Genomic DNA, 13,470 nt, shown 5'->3' with positions numbered 1-13,470 from the left:
AATTTCGCAGGCAGCAGCTTGCGTAACCGATTCGCTTCTACCTCGTTGGGCGTCTCGGAGGTGTACAGGACAGGTTGCACGTGGAGACGAGCCCGTTCGAGAGAAATAACGAGCGGTGGACCAGCGCGGCGCGCTCTCGCGCGCAGCGAGCCGCGCCGGGGAAGAATCGAGAAATCGAGCAGCCGTAATTAAGCGCCGCGTGCGCGCGCTGCTCTCTCCGGCGCAGCTGCGAGAGCTGCGCCGCTGAGCCGCGCGAAGCTGAGTGTCTCTCGCAGAAATATTTCGAGCCAATTTGCCGCGCGGGGGAGAGGCGCGCCGATACCGCTTCGACAGCGGTTCGAAATCGGATCGCGCGAGAAGAAATCACGCGAGCGACACGTCGCCGGGCGACGATTTTCGCCCGAACCGACGACCGAAAGCGACTGCACGAGACGAAAGCATCTGCTCGCCGCGCCCGCGCCGGTGATCTTGCGTCAATCGCTCGAACACGTCGGCGCTCTTCTCCGCTCGCGAACGCGAGGAATTTCATCGGGAGAAATCGCGCGGGAGGATCGCGCCATCGAAAATCGAGCTACTTCTTTCGAGCGGCCGACCCGAGCGGCTAACGTGACCCGAACGCGAGCCGACTTTCGATGAAACTCCTCGCGGTGGTGATCCAACTAAACTGGACATTTGCCAACTGCCCTGATTCGAGGCTCACCTTCCTAATACCGCTAGTAACGTTCGCGCACACAGTGCGCGAGACAGTGACGATTGCGCGTCATTTCCTCCTTATCATCTCTCTGGTGTCCCTCTCGTGTCGTCGCGACTCGACACCGGTGAGTGTATCTCGAGAGAGGAGCGAAGAAAATAGATTAGATATAGTTTAAGAAATAATCGAAACTATTCTCTTCTATCACCGACTTTCATCACCTTGTCGATCGGAGGTGGGGTGAGTGAACGAGTGTCGGGTGAACGGGCGAGTACAGACCATGGTAAAACGCGCGTCACCGAAATCTCGTGTTGCGCTGTTAAACGACCGGTGACTGTGACGAATTATTAGCGGATGCGATCGGTAACGAGACGAATATAATTATCCACGATCGATCCGCGCGCGGGATAAACTTTCCCCCGCGTAAGAGAGACAAAGGGCCCGGGTGATAAGCGTGTGACAAATTGGATAGGCTGCTCTCTCTCTCTCTCTCTCTCTCTCTCTCTCTCGCGGAGATGCGTGTGTTGATGACAAGAATGACCGTTCCTCTCGGAGAGACGATTCTCGCGAACAGCGAGGAAAGCAAGCAAGCAAGCATTCGTCTTGTCCAAACCCTCCCGAAGATCAATGCGCAACGAAAGCCCGTCATTCCAAGTCGCGCACTTGCCCGACTCGCCACGGCTCCTCGCCTCGTGCTACGCAAGAGCCCGTGACGTCACTCGTTGCCGAGAACCGGATGGGGTGCGGTGAACCCCGTCGTCTCTCCCGTCCGTGGGGCACGTATTATGCGGCATACGCGGTGCTATACGGGGTGACAGATTATTATGGCGCACATACTGCTCCCCGAGCAGGCATTGTGCCGGGGATACAATGGCCCGCCCGGACCTGTCTCGGCCACGCATCCACGTCCTTCATTGTTAGTTAGCGCGCGCGCGCGCGCGATTCGTCCCTCCGGCTCTCACCCCTATCTCTCACCTCGGATTCGCGAGCCTGCGGCCGGCCAAGTGCCGCCGCGGTCGTCGTCACGAATGACGAGGCGCGAATATATAAATGTATCGCCATTAACAGGGCTCATCGATCAACAAGCGGCACATTCCAAGAGGAAACGGCCGGAGTGTCTAATGGGCGGGAAAATTGCGAGAGCACGCGGCATCCGTGCGGTTCTTTATCTTTCTCGTTTTTTACGGAAAAGCGAGCGATGCGTGTGATACGCTTGCTGCATTCTCTTTCTTTCGATCACGCGAGGATATCGATCGATCGTCCTCGCGAGGAGGCAACGTTTCGTTGCCTCCTCGCTCTATCCGCGGATTATTTCGCGGGTGTGAAAAATTGAAAAATTTCACAAGTGTCTCTCTCGTGACGAGACGAGTACGGCGTAAATGCAAAGGCGATAGAGCGACATGCGTGTTGCCAGCGACGTGAGAATCAGCCAAAGATAAGGAAAACGGCAACGGAAGACGAGAGAGAGGGAGAACAGGAACAATGCCACGGTCGATTTTACCGGTGCAACGGCGAAACCGGTAAAATCACGGTCGTGTAATCAGGTAAACAGCGTGGTGATAAAGTGTCGCCTCTCAGAAAGAAGCCTTTGTTGTTTTCGTCGCGCTGTGCATCGTCGAGAGAGGACGAGAGAGGAGGAAGAGGGGCACACCGTCGTGTGATGCCCGTGGTTGTACAGTGTACTTCCGGTCACGAGGTGGTTCAACAGGTCAGACCAACGGGGGAGCCAGATGAAACCACTTCCGGCCTCGTCGGCCCGCAGTGTGCCCCCTCTTTTCCCCCTTTTTTAGCACCGCTCGGTTGTATCTTTCTTTCCCGCATTCTCTCTTTCTCTTCATCGGGCTGCTACCTTACCTCCTCCACGTCTAGAGATGCCCGAATCGATAGGCCATCGATACCGTTGAAAAGAATTTCGACAAATAAGCCTCCTTTATGTAGAGTTAATTTAAAAGTATAATAGTGCGTTCCTTTTCTACGCATTACCGTGCTACGAGAAATGAGAACTTTTAAAAATACCTCCCGTTCAAAACTGTACATACATGAAAAATCAAATTTTCACTCGACAAAGCAGATTAGATTAGATATCTAGGACTCTCCAGGAAACTCTTGGAAGAAGAGAAGATGGAGCACAACTGCGTTTTTCTGAGAAAATCAAAAGAAACAAATTACGATTCAACGTGAATTATACTTAGAGTGCTAAATTTCAAACGTAACAGGTAAAAAATCTCGAAAACTACGAAATATATTGAAAAAAGCTAAAACACGTGTTCCATGATTCCGAAGGGGAAAGAGAACGGCATTATCAGTTTTTTATTTGGAGGGCATTCTCAAGATCAGTTAAAGGTCAACTTAATTTTTTAAAATAGAAAGCCCAATTTTTTATTACATCTCCTTTTTCTACCAATTAATTTTAACAACTTTTGTCTAAAACATTTTTTTATTTACCTAATATTTTTTGAAATATTCAAGGAAAACTTGGTAACTTTTTCAACATTTAACTTACTCGCTAACTATTCGTCGAAGGAAAAAATGGTATTAGATTTTTTCACTTTATTTACTATCAAGAAATTTACTACTACAAGAATATTACTATAATAGTGCCCTAACTTTTGTTAATTTAATAATTTTGCAATTTCCGAAGGTCGAAAAACGGACGATAAATAAGGCTCCTGTTTCTCCGCCTGAGCCATTGGACGAAGCAGTCGACAGGAGAGAGAAATAGGCGAAAATTCTGAGAAAAAGTAGCTTGCATATCACGTCAACCTCACGATTATTCCGACGGTTGGAGCAAGAGGAAGGTTTCCGGAGCGTTTTCAAGCGCACTCAATCTTCCGCAGACGGCTGTATCTTTCCATCTCGGTGCAATCCGTCGGGATTTTTCCGTGCGGATTCCGGCGCTTCTCTCGAACGAGCGTCCCGCGGCCGAGATGAGATTGCGAGCGAGCTTGAAAACGAGCAAAGCCCATTCTCGACGGCTGTGTGTTGCGGCTGCGAGAGTCTGCAACGTCGCGTACGACGCGTACGTTTCCGTATCGCAACGTACGCGAGAGAGAACGAGCATCACGCGACGCCCTTCGCACCACCACCACCGCTATTTCATTCATACGCAACGAGCGAGCGTGTATAAATGCGCGCGTTTACGTGCGCGACACCGAGACCGCAGAGCAGCGCGGTCGAGACCATATGCGCTCGTTGCGCTGGTATGCGTGCACTTTCTTGCGAGAGCGGCGCGGCCTGAGAGAAGAAGAAGAAGAAGAAGAAGAAGGGAGAAAGAGGGAACCTCAATGAAGCAACGCCGGGGGTTGCGGATTGTGCACATCCGCCGGGTCGCACCTCGTGACAGAATCTCTACTCCCCCCCCCCTCTCTCTCTCTCTCTCTCTCTCTCTCTCTGTCTCTCGCCGTACAATGTGAGCGCGTAATGAGCGTTTCGCACGGGTAGGCGTCTCGCGAAATCTCGCAGCCGCGATTGAATCCGCCGACTTTTTCGTTCGGCATCTGCCGCCGTGGTGCGAGCAACGAAAGCCATGCCGGCGAAAGCCGCGCCGCCGCTAAGGCGCTTAATTACCTCCATTCGTTACGCGAAACAAAGTATGTTAATTCGCGAATATTATCGAGTATTAATCTCGAGGCTGACGGCGACAGTTGCCGCGCCTCACGCGCCACCCCACCGCGCGGAGCTACCGCCGCAGCTGAGACGCCGCAGATTGGCCCGGGCGATCTTAATCGGCGTACGAGCGTGCTGAATTTTATGCGGCGATTGTGCACATTTCGCCGGGACACCCCGACTCTGCGCGATCAGTTCCGCCGGACGACATTATTGCTCCGACAGATTCGGCGAATTTGCCTCTTTGTCTCCGAATTTCTCTCCCTCCCCCCCCCCCTCTCTCTCTCTCTCTCTCTCTCTCTCCCTCTCTTCTTTGCTCACGACGTCGCTTAGACGCATTAATGAAACTCGACACCCTCGCGATGTCGCAGTTTGACGCTGATGAAACGGATCAGCCGTTGCTCGCTTCATTTGGCAAACGCGGCCTGGCGATTGTAGCGTCTGCATCGGCGGCGGCGGCGGCGGATTTCGAGTGGACGATCTCCCACGCCTCCCGGGCCTCAGCGGGCCTCGGCGGGGTGGCGCGGACGCGTGACGATAAAACTCGCCGGATAGCGAGCTGGGAAAGTAAACACGGAAAAGGATTAAGTCGAGTGCTTGCGAATCAAACAAACCGCTGGCTGCTTTTTCGGCTGTGAGAACTCTGGCGCTCGTGCAAACGTGGAATAAGGCGGAATACGTAGCGTGTATTCCGCTTCGGAGGAGCGCGTGTTCCCACTCGTTCTTCCCTCCCCCTTCCTCCTGCTTCTTCCGGCTTCTATCTGGCGCTCGCTACGAAATCGCGCGGATCCACCTGTCGTCGTGTAAAGTTTTCTCGGAAGGCCGCCCCGAAAGACCGTCAGTTAATGAACTTGGAAACCTCGAGGATAAGGCTGCGAGGATTCTCAGCGCTAATCTAAACCGCCGGCGCTTTCTCGGCGCCGACGAGTGTTTGCGGGGACGGGCGAAAAAAAAATAGCAATTTTGCAAGTGGAGCAGAGTCGCAAGTGTTTTACGACGTGCGCGCGCGGGTCAAAAATCAAATCGCGTTCTGCGCGAAGAAAAGCGTGATACCTCCTGCTCCTTCCTGCTTATTAAGCGAAAACGAGAGCCCATATTGATATTTCCACCCCGCTCCGTCCGTAATCCCGGCTGATTGAATCATTTGATGAATCAGCCCGAAACGGTCCGTCTTCTTTTCCCTCGCGATACCGCCCGGCCGATTATCGCGCGCGAACGGCCTACGTGACGAAAAGTGCGAGAGCGTATTTACGCGGGCGGCTCTCTCAACGTGGGCGCCGAGCGCCGAGTCGAAGCTCGGATTCGTGATTCACGTAATGACTCGCGTAATTCCCCGTTGCGGATCCACGCTGTATGCTATTGTGCGCTTCCCGGGCAATTGCTAAAGATTCACCGACGCTCGATTGGGGCAGCTTTTTAGCAGCGGCCGATCCCGGCTAGTCCCTCCGGGCGTAAGTGGACGCACGTACTCCTCGACTACACCTGGAAAGAGCCGAATGTCTCGGTTCCTTAATCGCGATCCCCCGACGCAGCTGTCAATACGAACCGTTCCAGATTGCCTCGCGGAGGAGTCTACCTATCGCTTTATTTCCTTTATTCTCAAGCTCTCGCGACTCGGACTCGCGAAATCGCATGGGTTTTCATTCCTTTTCAGTCCTTTTCATCTCCCCCCCCCCCCCCGAAAGAGATCTCTCTCTCTCTCTCTCTCTCTCTCTCTCTCTCTCTCTCTCTCTCTCTCTCTCTCTCTCTCTCTCTCTCTCTCCGAGCGGATCCCACATATCGACGTTGAAATTTGCATGTCAACGTTCGTCTCATCGCTCTTGTGTGTGATTATATCCTCTCGTCGTCGCGCGCGCGCTTGTGATAAAAGATAAAAAAAAAGTAGACAAAATCAAGCATTCCCAAAATAAAATAAAGGCCGAAACGAACGAGGGTCCGTCCTCTCGGGGTGTCGGCGAAGCGTAGAATTTCCTCGCGCGGAAAGTGTAATATCGGGGCCTCTTCTTCGGGAGGCACGCGGTGGTGGGGACGTGGCACGCGTGCCACGTGTCCGAACTCAGCCGAAGGGCGACGGGCGCGCACGAGGCGCCTGATACGACTGATAATAATCTCTCTTTCTCTCTCTCGCTCTCTCGCTCGGAATGACCCCGCCAGGTTCGTCCCCCCCGCCTCCCCCCCCCACCACCACCACCACCACCACCACCACACGGCGGGCCGCGGACCCAGCACGATACGTGATCGGCTGTTGCAGCTGCTGTTTCTCCCTGTCAGGCCGGCGGACCTTCTTTCTTTCCCTCTTCCTTCCGTTCTCCCGACTCCATTTCGCCGGCGGTGTCCTTCCTGGTGTCGCGCGATACGGCTCGATTTCGTCGTCCTCCGTCCTCGTGTCCGTCCGTGGTAGCTTCCTAAACAAATAAACCCGCGCGCTTCCTGCGCGGCGCGGTCGACATGATTTCGTCACGAGGGTGAAAACGACGCGAGCCTTCGGCCTTGCCTCCGCGTTGCGCGAATCGCGCAGGGATCGCGCGAATGAGCTCGAAGCACTCGAGCACTCGCGAATTCGCGAGCATGATATGAATTTGATGTCGTAATCAGCGCCTGCAGCGAAGCAGAGCAGCGCTGTCGATGTCGATGTGCTTAGCAAGCCCCGTGAGTGATCGATCGATGAAGGCGATGATGAAGAATCGCCGCCAGCGACCCTCCCGGTTCTCGCGATCCCACAAAGACACGGGGATATATCCGTCATTGTCTAAGTCCACACCAGGTCCTCCCTCCGGATCCGCTCGCAAATGGGACCCTCGGAGGAGGGATGACAATGTGCTCTCGATAGGTACTCGAGAGATGGAAAAGCTCGCGATTTGCATCTGACTGCAACGTGCACGTTTACCTGGCCGCCCGGTCCCGCAAGCGGAACGGCCACCTGAGAGGCAGGCAGGGAGAGAGAGAGAGAGAGAGAGAGAGAGAGAGAGAGAGAGAAAGAGGCGGGCGGCAGGGAGGATCGAGGCGAGAAAGAAGCATCTGTTCTCGGGTTTTCTTTGCTCTAAAAGACCCTGCGGGAGTGGTACAACGGGAAAAGAAGACGAGGAGAGCGCGTCGGGAGGAGTAGGACAGCCTGGAGCGGGAGAAGCCTGCTGCTGCTTCTTCTTAAAACGAAACGAGTCCTTAGAGGCGAAGAGAGAGAGAGAGAGAGAGAGAGAGAAGGAACGAGAAGAGATGGAAGGGCAGGGTCGAGGCGAAGCGAGGCGAGGCGAGGCAGCGGTATGACTTTTGAAAAGCTTTTCCCAACACGGCAGCTGCCGTCCTTGTCCTCGCGAGGTTCATCGGCACAACTAATTGCCCCATCGAACAGAAAACTATCGAGTGCGAGGCACGTCGAGGTCTCCCGCGACAAGGCGGCCGAAAATTGCAGCTTTCGTGCGGTCTGTTAGCTCGATACGACGGGCGGCCTGTAATTGCCGCTGTACTCGGAGAATAGGTAATCCCTCCGGACACGGAGTAAATGTTAATGAGCAGCCTTTGGCGCGCTCATGGCTGGATGAGTCACGGGTCACGGCTCGTGTGAGCACTCGAAAATCCAATGGCGTGCGATGTCGCCAATGACGCGCGGGACCAATATCGCGACTCCTATCTTCGGCTCCACGTCGCTGCGGTCGATTCGGTCGCACGCCGAGCGCGAGTCGAACGCTCATTTCCATCTGCCCTCACACACACACACACACACACACATGGGTCTTCCTGGAAAATACGGTGGACTCATACCAAACGGGAGGCGAAGGACGCACGCCGTGCGGACGCCGGCCGTCTTTTCTTGCTCTCTCGTTGCCGGATTGCGTCGGATGGAACACAATCGAGGGCACATGGAGCGAGCATTTACTCCCTGCGAGAGGATACCACGAGGATGGAAGCTATCGCGCGATTCCGCGCCCGTCGAGCGGCCGAGCCAAGCCGTGCGCGCGCGCGTTCTTCTACGCACTCCAAATTAGCCCAGATGAATTCGCGTCACGTATGCGCCGCGTGTGGGAACCGCGGAGCACAATACGGCTGCGCGCGCGTTCACAGTTGCGACCAGCCGCGTCTATTGTCATGGTAAAAACAGCCGATACGTACGACGTTCTGTCTTGGCTTAATCGCCCGCGCCGCCACGCCACCGACCGTCCCGCGCATACAGGGTGTCTCTGTCCGAACAGCGGAACCGCTGTAATTCGCCGAAGCGATTAAGCTATCGTCGCTCACTGCGCTACGACTGTGTCCGACGACTGGGCGATTCGGAGACCCGGGACCCTCCCCACTCAAACGACAGAGTCCTGTCGTTTGAGCAGTCTACTCTCTCTCTCTCTCTCTCTCTCTCTCTCAACATGATGGATAATGGCGGAATGCCATGTAATAATGCCTAGCTTCTCACAAGTAAACCTCCGGGAACGTCAGACGCCGATTTGTTTTTTGCAATTTTTTATAGTTATTTTTTATGTCAAAATGTAAGGAAATCTGTTGTCATTTTTAGCTTAAATTAATTTTTCCAATTTTTTCGAAATTTCTCAAGTTTTTGGTTCATTCCTTTTTTGTTCGTTTCTTACCTTGTTCATTTTTTACCAGATTTCGACGTTGAAATGAGCTTGTTTGCTAGTGTTGGTAATGAGCCGAAAGATTACCCCCAACGTCGAGTGTAGCGTAAAACTGAACACTTTTTCAACAATGACGTCAGCCATATTACAAAATGATTCGTAATCGGTGACATGTGTGTGCAAGTTTCAATAAATCAGATATATATATATATATATTTTTTTTAAGAAATATTGTTATAAATATGTATACTATAAAATAGTGTACTTGTGCAAAACACTTGAAAAATTTCGAAAAAATTGAAAAAATTAATTTAAGCTAAAAATGACGACAGACTTCTTCATATTTCGACATAAAAAATAACTATAAAAAATTGGAAACAAATCGGCGTCTGAGGTTCCCCGAGGTTTACTTGTCAGCACGCTGCCCCGTTGACACAGTGTATAAAATCCTTTCTCGCCTTTGTTTTCTCTAGGACCAACAGATGGTCTTGTCTTGTTACGTTTTGTGTGGTACACACAAATGTTCCATTAACAAAGGTTTCTCGTGAAAGTTATCTAGGTGTAGCAGCTAGGTATAGTAGACGCTACTTTAGACCGAAAGAAAATTGGCGGAAAAAGTCAGAGTGGTGTCTTTCTGACTAAATGCGTGTCGTATCTCTAAATCGGCCACGAGCAAGGAGGTGCCGAGGACAGGCGCGTTGATCTTTCGCGTGATCCAGTTGTCCAGGAGCCGGAGCTGTTGGTGGTTCCTCCGAGGGTCGAGAGTCCACGTCGCGCATTGTAAAGCGTGAAATTCGTGGACTGATGTGAAAGGGGACACGGCGTACGTGGGACGCGTACGCGACGCGCGCCCATGCGTTGTGCGTGTAAAAGTATAAACTTGGCATTACGAACGAGCGCCACCGGCGACGTTGACTTTCCCAAAGTGCGGGTCTTTCGAGGTAAACGGCCTGTCTGTCTACCCCTTCCTGCCGCGCTGACGCCGCCCGCGTGTGTTTGACGCGTACGCCGAAGAATGCCGCGTCGCTTTCCAAACACAAAAGCTCAAAGCGCGCGAGAGAAAGAGAAAGAGCGACATCGTCTGGGGGTCTTTGTCTCCTGCGACTCTGAGCGGCAATCGCGTCGCGCATCGACTCGTCGACGGTTGAACGGAATTCTCCGGGGGGGAAGAGAGCCGTTTACGACGAGAGTTCTCTCCGGAGAGCTTTTTCCGCGCCGCCGGGCCGCCGAATCTTCTCTGCGCCGCGCGTCAGCGCGCGCGTGTTTTGAATTCCTGATGCGCGAGTATCGTCGCGCTCGATTGCCTTGGAAGGGAACTCGAGAAGAGTATCATTTGTACACGGGCACGCACAGCACGCAATTCGGCTCACCGTGAAACTGTCGGCAACGTTTACGCCCGGAAATTAATCCAATAGCCCAGATGGCGCGGACCGGCGAGAGCGCGCCCTGTTCAGCCGCGAAATCTATTATCCCCGGCTCAGCGATGCCGCGGGGGACCGAAGACGACGAACGAGGCGTGGAAATGAGATCCGGCGTGTTCTTTCATTAGCGAGCATTCGAGTCCATTTAGCGAAACTGACCATCTGACACGCGCCACGCGCGCGCGCTTCTCACCACCCCGAATCGTTAGTTCTTAATTAACTCCGAGTGGAATCGGTTTTTAGCTTTTGCGATTCGGCGCTCTCTCTCTCTCTCTCTCCTCTCTCTCTCTCTCTGTCTCGTCGTCCTCGGAGGGAAGCTACAGACGAGCGGAGGTGGTCGTCGAGAAGCAAACAGGAGGTCATCCCTCGAAATCTCACGGACAAAACTCACGATAAAAAGCTCGGAGACTCTTCCCTTCGCCCTTTCGCCCATCATTCGGTGATTTTGCCCGCGCGCCGAGAAGTTCCGGTTAAACGGAAGATTAAACGATCGACAATAGCTCGGCCGAAGAGCCGAAGCGCGAAAGGAAACGAAATCTACGCGGCTTTTATTTCGGGACTCGCGAGCGCCAACGCAAGCCCGTTTCCCCGCGCTCGCGTCTCGCGCTGAGGCGTTGAATGGCCCCGCGAAATTCCGGAAGTTCCCGATCCGTCAAAGAACCGAAGAAGCGGGGGGAGTCGAGTAGGAAGTCGAGGGACTCCGAAACCGAGAGAAAGAAGAGAGAGAGGTTTTTCTTTCCTTCCTTCTCGCTCGACGAGCCGTCGCTCTTCGCGGAACGCGACGAGACGAGAAGGGAGCGACGAGCAACAACAACACGTGCGCCACGTGAGAGTGCGAGTGGGACAAGGTGGTTGTGTATATCCCTAGCGCTCAATATAGCGGAAGCCAAGGTGGTTCCAGCCTCCCTGTACGGGCCACTTCCGCCCACTACCTCTCGACGCCTCCTTCTCGCCCTTTCTCTCTCTCTCTCTCTCTCTCTCTCTCTCTATCTCTCTCTCTATCTCTCCCCCCTCTCCCTCTCTCTTCTTCCTGATTGACGTACGCACCCACCTTTCTCGTCACCGCTCCGCATGTATCTCCATCACCGCAAAATCCTACCCTTTGTCCTCCGCCCTTCTCACCATCGGCCTTACTTGTCGCTCTTTCGTACGTGGACGATTCCCGAAATTCCTGCACCCCTCGTTCGATTTCCTCTCTCGACGTCATCACGACGAGTGACGTTTACGCGATTGCAAAAGCAGTGAATGGAGGTAGGAGGATAATGGCTACCGTTCGAGCTGAGTTCGACGACGCTTCGCGACGTCAAAGTTGCCAAACAAAGGACCCTCGCGGAATTATTTCGGAAGAATTTAACGAGGTAACCCTCGTTGTGTGAGAAACAAGTGTGCAGCCGGAGTTTCGTTTAGTAAGTATGAAAAAGATATGCGTGCGAGCAAGTCGTAAGATAATAATCGGCAAGAGATCCAGGTTCGTGCAAATGCCGGGGATATTAGCGAACAGCAAAGGTTCAAGAATAGAAGTGTGTTCTCGCAGATACGAATCTAAGAGTAGGACGTTTTTAGTTCCCCGATGGGGGGGGGAACACGCTAGACGCGTGGTTCGGGGGGCGGATGTTACAATATCGGCGATACCGATCGCTCCGTTGCATCAGCGCGGCAAGATTTCCCCGGGCGATCGATAGTAAATCAAAACAAAAGCCCTATATCGCGCCCCGATATCGCCCGTTCGCCGCAACTCTCACGGATCGTGGGGCGTGTATAATCGCCATCCGATCGAGAGATCCATGAATCTGCGCTCGGCGCTCGGCGCTGCGGCAAGCGGCAAGCGCCAAGCGCCGAGAAGACTCCGTTCCGCAGATTGTACCATAAGGATACTGCCTGACGAAAAAGAAGCCGAGGATCGCTCGCAGAATAATAAAAGAGATTCCCCGACAGCCGGTGGTTGCGCGCACCAGAAGGTACGTCTGTTTAGCGGAGACGGAGACCGCCAGATATTCAACTCGTGGAGCAAAGAGAGAGAGAGAGAGAGAGAGAGAGAGAGAGGAGAAACGAAATTTGAAGGGTCACGAGGAGAGATGTGAGAAACGTCGGGCGCTAAATTTCGCCGAGGCTAATTGCGAGGCGAGAACAGAGGGACGGTAATTGGTCGCCGATAATCTCTCATCGCTCGTTTTCACATGCGGCGAATGACTTTCGGATAACAAATCACTGACCGATCACAGCGCGGATTCGATCATTGAATTTCTCTGCCTCGCCTGCAAAATCGCGCTCATCCGACTACGCTGAGCAGAGAACGTCGGACGCCGACTTTGACTCGGAGGACAAGTAGTAGCTGGACCGAGAGAGAGAGAGAGAGAGAGAGGAGAGAGAGGAGAGAGAGAGAGAGAGAGGTGAGGGAGGGGCGAGGAAAGGTTCGGATATATCGGCGACGAGATTGAGCAAGGCCAGATGCGAGATGTACAGACGGAACGGAAGGAAGCACTTTTTATTATTTTTGTTGCGCGCCGCGTCTCTTTTCAAGCCCCTGGGAGCGAACGAGAGGGCCACAGGGGGCGGGAGGTGAGCGGGAGGTGAGCGGGAGGCAGGGCGCGAGAGAGTGAGAGAGGAAGCAGAACGGTTCCCGGTGGATATGCGAGGCCTATGAACGAGGGAGGCAGGAGCTTCCTGTCCCGCATTCGAATGTAAGATCGCGTCGCTGTCACGTGTGAGCGTCCGTGTGCGCGAGCGACACGACACGCACAGGGGGAGAGAGACATGCGTTTACGCGTGCGTGCGTGCGTGCGTGCGTGCGCGCGCGCATGTGTGCGTGTACGCGGGACGACGCACAATGAGAGACTTTTACGTGCCGTGGATTAGTTCCCCTCGGATTTAATCTCTCTGTTTGAACAGGAACTTGAACAATTAATAATGAGACCTTCGCCGAATGCACGGCCTTTCATCCCGCGGGACAGGATGTCGCCGTGATCGTCGTCCTCGTCCTCCTCTTCCTCCTCCTCCTCCTCGTCGTCGTCGTCGTCGTCGTCGTCGTCGTCGTCGTCGTCGTCGTCGTCGTCCCCGTCATCGTTCCCGTGGCCGTCTTCATCGTTTATCGAAACGCCTCGCATCTGCGATCGTTCGCAATCAACGCGTCGCTCTCGTCATCGAAGCTTGACTTTTTGCTTGACGGCAAACGAGCGACCTTCCGAAACCT

This window comes from Harpegnathos saltator, unplaced genomic scaffold, assembly GCF_003227715.2.
Source record: "Harpegnathos saltator strain DR-91 unplaced genomic scaffold, Hsal_v8.6 scaffold38, whole genome shotgun sequence".
NCBI lineage: Eukaryota > Metazoa > Arthropoda > Insecta > Hymenoptera > Formicidae > Harpegnathos > Harpegnathos saltator.
This window is presented reverse-complemented; position numbering follows the sequence as displayed.